The following is an 8,955-nucleotide window of genomic DNA, read 5'->3' as shown; positions in this document are numbered from 1 at the left end:
CACACCCAAGGAAGAGGCTCAGAGCAGTGGTCACTGTGACACACTGAATTAAGCAGTCAAACTGCCAAACATAAATGCAGAGAAAAACTGGAGCAGCAGTTCTCCTCAAATGACTGTTCCTCCCTCTGGAAAGGACTCCAAACAAACAAGAGCAAACTATCAACCATAGCAGCTGAACACTTGCTCCCAAACAAGCGCAGTAATGCCACTGTTCTGCCACTGTACCTGCATGTTTTAAGATCTGTGTCATCATACAATTTCCTAAAAAGCAGAGGATCTCCTGCCTGAATGACTACAGACCAGTTGCCCTAACATCTGTAGTCATTTGTAGTCAAGTGTTTTGAGAGAGTTTTACTTTAGCCTCCCAAAGTCATGACTGATACCCCCTAGGACCCTCTGCAGTTTGTGTATAGCGCTAACAGGTCTGTAGATAATGCCGTTTATTTGGCCCTTTCCTACATCCTGCAACACCTGGACGGCCCTAAGACTAATGACCAGGTGCCGATTGTAGACTTTAGCTCTGCATTCAACACCATCATTCCTGACCTTCTAATAGATAAACTGCGGCAGCTCAATGTCCCTCATCTGTCTGCTACTGGATCCACAACTTCTTGTCCAACAGGAAACAGTATGTCTGGGTGGTGCTCCACAGGGCTGTGTGCTCTCTCCTCTGCCCTACTCTCTCTACACCAGTGACTGCCCTTCTGACAGTGAATCTGTTAAACGTATTAAGCTTGCCGATGACATTTCCTTGATCGGTCTCATCTCAAACAAAGATGAGTCGACCTACCAGGAGGAAGTAATATGGCTCGTGTCATGGTACAGAGTTAAGTACCTGAGCTAAACACACAAAAAACTGTGGAGATGACCATTGATTTCACAAAGAAACCCAAACCTGCGTCTACTGGAAATGCACGGGTCCACAGTCAGCAGAGCAGAGACTTATAAATTCATGGGCACCTCCAATCAGCAGGACCTCAAATGGGACAGATACAGTGCAATGTGCAGAGAAAATCATCGACTGATGCGTCTCCAACCTCAAAGATCTTGAGATCTACTTATCTGGGATGAGGAAGAGGGCAGGAAAGATGGAAAGTCGCATCCCAGTCACTCTATCTTCCAGTAGTTTCCAACTCAGTGGAGACCAAGAATGAGAGGCATAAAGACTAGCTGCCACCTCCTCATCATCTTTCCCCAGAATATCATCATCCTCCTAAACAAGGAGCCTCTTCACATCCCTCTGCTTTAAACTGCTGCACATGCTGTAATGCACCAAGAGAAGTTCCTTGTACACCTGGTACTTAAAGATTCTGATTCTGAAACAGGTATACAGAGGCAGCCGTATTGGAGCAGGGTATTAACACCAGAAACACATACACCCAAACGGAAAAATATAGCAAGAGTGGTTGCTGAACACAGACAAATAAGAGCCTATATAATGTTTATAATGCTTGGATCCAGATGTTAAGTTTGAAGTAAAATATTTTTTTGGCTCTTGCTGTAGAACGGAATGCTATTTGCAATTCTCATCCACATATTTATCCACAGTTTGAGTTTTCATGGTGTTTGGTATGTGCATTTTAAAGCACAAACAGACCTGGTCCAGTTAAATTTGTTTGTATCCGGTGATAACAGAAGTGATTGGGGTTTTTCATATCTGAAACTTGTTTGGTGTTTGATACTCCCTCTTTACTTTGTAGTCTAGTGTGAGCGCCCTCACAAAAAAATATAATCGAGCGTATTGTCTATCTTCTTACGTTTTAATAATGAAAGTTTAAAGCTGGGCCTAAAATAAGATTTTTAGCCTGTTTTTAACCCCAATTTGCCCATTTCAATAATCAGAAGCGATTGGTAGTGTGGATGATCTGGTGGTGTGAGAGAGTAAACAACTAATTTTTTAGATTTTTCAATTGAGCTTCCGAGAAATAAGAGCCCTTCTGATATTTCCAAACATTCCAAAATGTTAATGAGAACCTCGTGGTGCAACGGTAGCTTGTCTGACTACAGATCGGAAGGTTGTGTGTTCAAGTCACGTCAGGATCAAATGCTTCTTATGGTGGCAGTCATGGGGTGGAGGTACCAGGGTACCTGGGAGGGAACCAGCCCTGTGACCGGAAGGTCACTGATTTGATCCTCTGAGCTGACAGTATGTGACTGAAGTGCCCTTGAGCAAGGCACCTAACCCCCAACTGCTCCCCGGGTGCTATGGATAGGGCTGCCCACCGCTCTGGGCAAGTGTGCTCATAGCCCCTAGTGTGTGTTCACTAGTGTGTATGTGGTGTTTCATTGCACAGATGGGTTAAATGCGGAGGTGAAATTTCCCTGTTGTGGGACTAATAAGGGTCACTTATTTATGAGTTCTGTATTATGAGATGGTGGTTGCCAGAACTGAATGAACGACAGGCAATCAGTGAGCTAGGAGAGAGATAGAAGGCAAAGTGTATGTACACTGCATGTGTACTGGATCGTGTGAGTTCTGGTTGCTGAACACAGGCAAATAAGAGCCTTTATATTGGTTATAATTTCACTGACAGCAGCAAACATCCAAGCTGTGCTCTTTTTCTACTAAATTAACTTTGTTTCACAACTTTCTGAGTATTAAAGGCATGTTCCCATTACACAACAGCTGGTAGCAGACAGTAGCCCAGAAAAGTGTCTCTAACAGTGGCTCTAAATGCTGTTAAGGTTAGCTATAACAACAGTGACGATCATTTGTGTTGCAAGTATGTTTTAGGCTAAACTGGTGTAGCTTGTAATAGCAGTAATAACTAATAACTTGGTAAAAACTGAAGATAATTATGAGTTCGAATTTGTTCGTGCAAGCTGGGCATTATGCTGTTCCTCAATTAAAAACAGCAGATGATTGGCATCTTCCCTTATATTAGAGAATCTCTGCTTATACGTGAGCTCAAAGATGCAGCGTGCCAATCTTGGGTTTAATATCAGCCAATAAATCAGCAGCACCCAGAATTCTGTCTGTATACCTCATTTTGTAGAAGATGTAAGCCTAAACAAAATGTTAAGCTTTAGCGCCCCCTGGCGCCACTATCTATTGACCAGTTTCCATATCTGTACACTTTTTGGTTTGATCAGCACAGATAGTTTTAGCAGAGAAAAATAATTTATATGAATCTGAGCACAAACACTGGGGACTTCTGCACTTGGACCCCTTAAAAAGAAAAAATCGAAAAAGCAAATTGTCTATGTTGCCATAATTTAACACTTACTAAATGCTCTACCATGACAATTAAAACAGAAAAACATACTTGTCAGGGGTTGGTAGGAAGGTGTTGGTGTTGGTGTTGCTACTCTGACATCTTTTAGGCAAAACAATTAAAACAAAGAACAATTAAAACACTGTTGTCGAAATAACACACTGTCCATTTTCTTATATTTTAATGATTAAAGACTTTTAGCCTGATTTAAACCTCGATTTGCCCATTGCAACCAATTTTTACAAACGTACAATTTTCTAGGTGAGAAGCTTGTTAAGAAGCGATTATTAGTGTGGCTGATCTGGTGGTATGAGAGAAAAAATTATTTACATTTTTAGCTTTTCCAGTCTAGATCTCGAGAAATTAGAACACTTCTGATCTTTCCAAACATATTTGCTGTCTACAAATGAAAACATTAACAAGTTCTGTAGTGTGAGATGCTGAGTGCCATGACAAAATGAGTAATGCAGACAACAGCCAATCAGTGAACTCGGAGAGAGAGATAAAAGACAAAGTGTATGTACACCACATGTGTAGCAGAGATGAGTTCTGGTTGCTGAACACAGGCAAATAACAGCCTTTATATTGATTATATTGCTTATAATGGTTATTATATATGGATCCAGACATTAAGACACTGAGTCTTTACAAGTTAATGTCAGCCGCAGTTTGTAGTAAAACGTTTTTCAGCTCTCTCTGCAGAGTAGAATCTCTCAAACACATGTTCATCCTCAGTTTGAGTTTTCATATCATTTCCTGTGTGCAAATAAAAGCACAAACAGATCCAGTCCAGTACAGCTGTCTTTGTGTAATGTCATGATGGGGTAGATTTGGGGTTTTAAAAGCTTATTTGTAGTGAAACGTGTTGTGTGTGATTCCCTCTCTTTGTCTTATTGTGTAGTGTGATTGTCCTCACAACAAAAAGACAAGACATTATGAAAAAGACTGACATTAACTGTGTGATGATCTCAGTCATAGAAATCTGTTAAGAATGTATAAGTCAAAGTGTAAACCCAGCTGAAGAATGTTTATACAGTTGCAAATAAAACACTATATATATTTTCTCAAATAATTACCTGCACAATATGCCAACCAACAGTCAGACGGTTTGACAAACTCATAGACGTAGTAGTTTCCTGGGCAAGCTTTCACTCGAATAGGGTTGGATCTGAAGTAACAGCAGTCGTTGTTCCAGTTACCGCAGATTTGGAGAGTGACCACTCCGTCCTGCAGTTGTGGATGAGCACCATTGATCCAGAGGGGGGCGTGAGTGCCACACATGTAAATATCAACACATGACTGTGGCATCCGGACATCCTGTCCATTATACATGAGTCTGTACCAGCCAGCCCACGAAACAGACTGATCACACCTCACATTCATAATGTTGGAGTAGTTGGTGGCTCTCCAAGGTTCGTCCAGCACAGTGTAGCTGTAGCACGGGTCAGCACTGCTGGAAACTGAAAACAGTTTTAAAAGAGTCACAGAAACAACAGAGATGATTATCTTATGAAGTCAGTGTGATTAGTCATATCCACTGAAGGAGTAAATGTCCTGCAATAGACTCTCAATAAACCTTTAATAGATCCCCAGAAATAACAGTGAGATTTACCAAAAATGAGTAACTGGTAGCAGAGTGCAGCATCACTTAGCCAAACAGCTAAACTAGTATCTAAGTCCTACCAATTACAGTTAAACCACAGTCATGCTAGAACAGTTCAGTTCACATTGTCTTGTGAAATAAATATGGGTACAGCTGAACTGCAAGACCAGAAGTCTTAGGCCTGAAAATAAAAATGCTGTACCTTAGTAAACGTATGAAAATTGTAAAAATCAAAAATTCTCAAAAACCTCATGATCTGCATCTGAGTCTAGGGCAAGAACATAAACAAGTATTTTCTAGTCAGAATCAAAATATCAAAATTACCAGCCTGGGTTTGTTCAGTACCTGCAGAATAAACAGAGGAAAGCCATGGATATTAAATCCAAATTAATATATTATGATTCAATTAGTTTTTTTTTAATATTAGACACCCATTTAAATGTTAAATGCTACTTATATTTAAAATATAATCAATAAGTCTGTTACTAAGATTTAACCAAATGTTAAAACCATTTTATAAAACCTGCCATGAAAATAAATTTAGAATATAGATTTACATATATGTGAATGGCTGGTAATTAGTTGTTGGTTTTGCTGTCATAACAACAAAAACAAAAAATATACCTGCAAGCTAATCTTTATCCCTGCAAACTATCAAATTATAGACCTATCTTGAATCTTCCCTTTATATCAAAGATCAAGTTGTGGCAAAACAACTAAGTTCCTATTTGCATAGGAGTCATATACATGAAAAATTGATTTTTAGGCCACATCATAGTACAGAGACAGCACTAGTGAAAATTGTAAATGATCTCTTATTGTTCTCTGATCAAGGAAATGTATCTTTGCTAGTCCTCCTTGATCTTAGTGCAGCATTTGATACGATAGATTACTCTATATTACTAGACAGACAAGAAAATCTTGTAGGACTAACAGGAACAGCTCTTTCCTGGTTCAGATCTTACCTGACTGATCAGTTTGTAAATATAAATGGTGAATTATCTGTTGTTGCAAAAATAAAGTATGGTGTTCCACAAGGCTCTGTTTTAGGACCAATATTATTCACATTATATATGCTACCACCATCAGTTAACACGGCATCAGTTTCCATTGCTATGCCAATGACAGTTATATATATCAGCCAAACCTGATGATAAACTTCAACTTAACAAGATTGAGGACTGTATAAAAACATAAAAGACTGGATGTCGAGTAACTTTCTCCTACTCAACTCAGATAAAACAGAGGTTCTGCTTCTTGGTCCAAAAGCAGCTAAAAACAAACTGTCTAATTTAACACTTAATATTTTCTCAGTTGCGCCAGATACATGTGTAAAAAGCTTGGTGTCACGATAGACCCTGATCTGTCCTTCGACGCACATATAACGAATATTACTAGAACAGCCTTCCTGCATCTCCGTAATATTGCTAAATTGAGAAATGCATTCTCTCTACAGGATGCAGAAAAGAGAGTTCATGCATTTATTACTTCAAGCCTAGATTACTGTAATGCCCTGCTGGCTGGATGTCCCAGCAAAAGCCTTAACAAGCTTCAGTTAGTCCAGAACACTGCAGCCCAGTTTTATCAAACCTGCACTGGTTGCCAATTAAATTCTGCATTAATTACAAAATTCTTTTACTGACATATAAAGCACTAAACGGACTCGCCCCTCAATACCTGAGTGACCTTCTCTCTTATTATGATCCATCACACCTACTTAGATCACGTACGTAGATTCTCATACAAAGCCCCCCAGCTTTAGAATAATCTTCCAGTCAGTGTTTGGGACTCAGACCCAGCCCACTTGTTTAGTGGAGCCTTTGGTAATTAGTTTTCCCTGTTAGATAAAAGGTGCAGATCTGGGGGTTCATGGTCATAGAGTATTATGGTAAACTGGGAGTGTTGGTGCCGTCGTCCCGCTGCTCACGTGTTAACTCAGGTTTGCTGATGGTGGAGTGGAGGGGCGCCGACATCTCAGGGAGCCTCCTGACTCTGTTACCGTCTGTCTCTCCCTCTTAGTGAAGCTGTAATAACTAGACCTGCCAGAGTCTCTGCTGCTCTGTTACACTGTAATCTGTGATCAGTCACTCTTTACAGAACTGACTCTCTGTGTGTTTCCTTTTCTTTGCCGAGTTGAACGGCTGCCCATCCTGTGGGTCTGTTGTTGTTGCTTGTTCTTCCTTGATCGGATGCCCACTGCTCGCCAGCCTTCTGGACCAGTTTGACCACCATGGAGCTTCTCGCTGTACAACACTGTGCAAACATCACCTGCATGAACTGACCTTTCTGATGGTGCTGCCGCTGCTGCACAGGCTCAAACTATCTAATCATAACCATTGCTTCACCTGTTTTCCCCCATTTCTGTATTTTGATATTTTATTCTAATGCTGTTTGCTATAGCTCAGCTGACTGAAACAAGCTCCTATAATGTTCCTGATAAGCCACCTACATCAGTAATGACATCTTTCTCTGTTATCAACTATCAACTATCAGGAACTCATAACTGTTGTGAACAAACTAAGTTCATCCACATGTCATCATGACCCTGTTCCTACTTCATTCCTTAAGATGGTTTTTGATTGTGTTCACAAAGATGTTTTAACTATTGTAAACTGTTCTCTGTCAACAGGTGTTTTTCAGATGCCCTGGTGAAGCCTCTGCTAAAAAAGAGTAGCATGGATCCTTCTGTACTAAATAATTTTAGACCAATTCCAAACCTACCTTTTCTAAGTAAAGTCTTAGAAAAAATTGTTTTCAAACAACTAAATGCATATCTAATATCAAACAAGTTATATGAGAAGTTTGTCAGGTTTTCATTCTAACCATAGTACAGATACAGCATTGATTCATGTTATGAATGACCTCAGGCTCAGCGCTGAAGCACAAAATCCTTCTATTTTGGTTTTATTAGATCTTAGTGCAGCTTTTGTTACGGTTGACCAAGATTTTAATCCAGCCTCTTGAATGCTGGGTCGGCCTCTCGGGCACAGTTTTACAATGGTTTAAATCATATTTAAGTAATAGGCAGTTCATGGTTTCACTTGGAAATCATTCTGTAAGGGCCCAGCCTGCACCACCGGCCACCAACAGACGACGGCGGCGAGGCACCATGAGTTCAGGGAACTCCAAATCCTGGAAGCCCTTGGGCTGATTAGGCCCAACCTGGCACACCTGTGGACTCCTCTACTTAGGGCTGTGGCAAACAGCAGTCCCTTATCACACCTTTGTAGAGGGGTGACTGGTATGGTACTTAGCCTAGTTGAGTATTTAAGCAAAAAAGGAAAGGAAAATAAAAAGAAAAGAAAAAGGGCTGGAAAAACAAAAGAGAGAAATTGCCCCAAAACTACTTAAAAGCCAAAAAGAATACTTGAACAAGAAACGGCCCCAAGCCATGCAAAAAGTGCATAAAGGTGAAACATAAAGTAGACCTTCCTCTTAAAGTCACAGAGGAAGTGTTTTTTTGTTTTCTGATTATCTTTTATTTCACTTTTCTACCTCAGCCTTTATTTGAGCATGCTGCTTTCAATGTTCCCTTTGTTTCCCTTTCCCGCCGTTTTCACCTGTGCTTCCTGGTGATGCAGCAGTAACTCCTGGCTCTGAGCCACCTCAACCCCAATGTGTACAATCGCCCAATTTACACTCCATCACCTCAATAAACTCATTTAAGACCCTTTCTCATGGGTTTTCCTCTGCACTTGGGTCTGCCTCCCTGCCGTCCCATAACACATTCATCCCTCAAGGTTCAGTCTCAGGGCCTTTGCTTTTCTCTTTGTACATGTACATTTGTTACAGCAGAGTTAATCACTGTAATGGTCTTCTTACTGGACTTCCTAAGAAAACTATACATCCTTCACAACTCATACAAAATGCAGCAGCATCCTAACAACAAAGAAGAGACCATATCACTCCAGTTTCAAAAGAGCTGGACTGGCTACCTGTATCGTTCAGGATAGATTTTAAAGCTCTGCTCTATGTTCTAAATCACCTTAAAGCACCGCTTACATCACAGAATGTCTGTCTGTTTATGTATGATTTCTTGTATAACTTTTTGTTTTATCACCTCTCTGGAAAATACTTTGAGCTGCCACCGAAAATATATATAGATTATATATATATTTTTGATTATTAAATAAATGA

The sequence above is a fragment of the Colossoma macropomum genome, unplaced genomic scaffold (assembly GCF_904425465.1).
Source record: "Colossoma macropomum unplaced genomic scaffold, Colossoma_macropomum, whole genome shotgun sequence".
Classification (NCBI taxonomy): domain Eukaryota; kingdom Metazoa; phylum Chordata; class Actinopteri; order Characiformes; family Serrasalmidae; genus Colossoma; species Colossoma macropomum.
Note: the sequence above shows the minus strand (reverse complement) of the source record.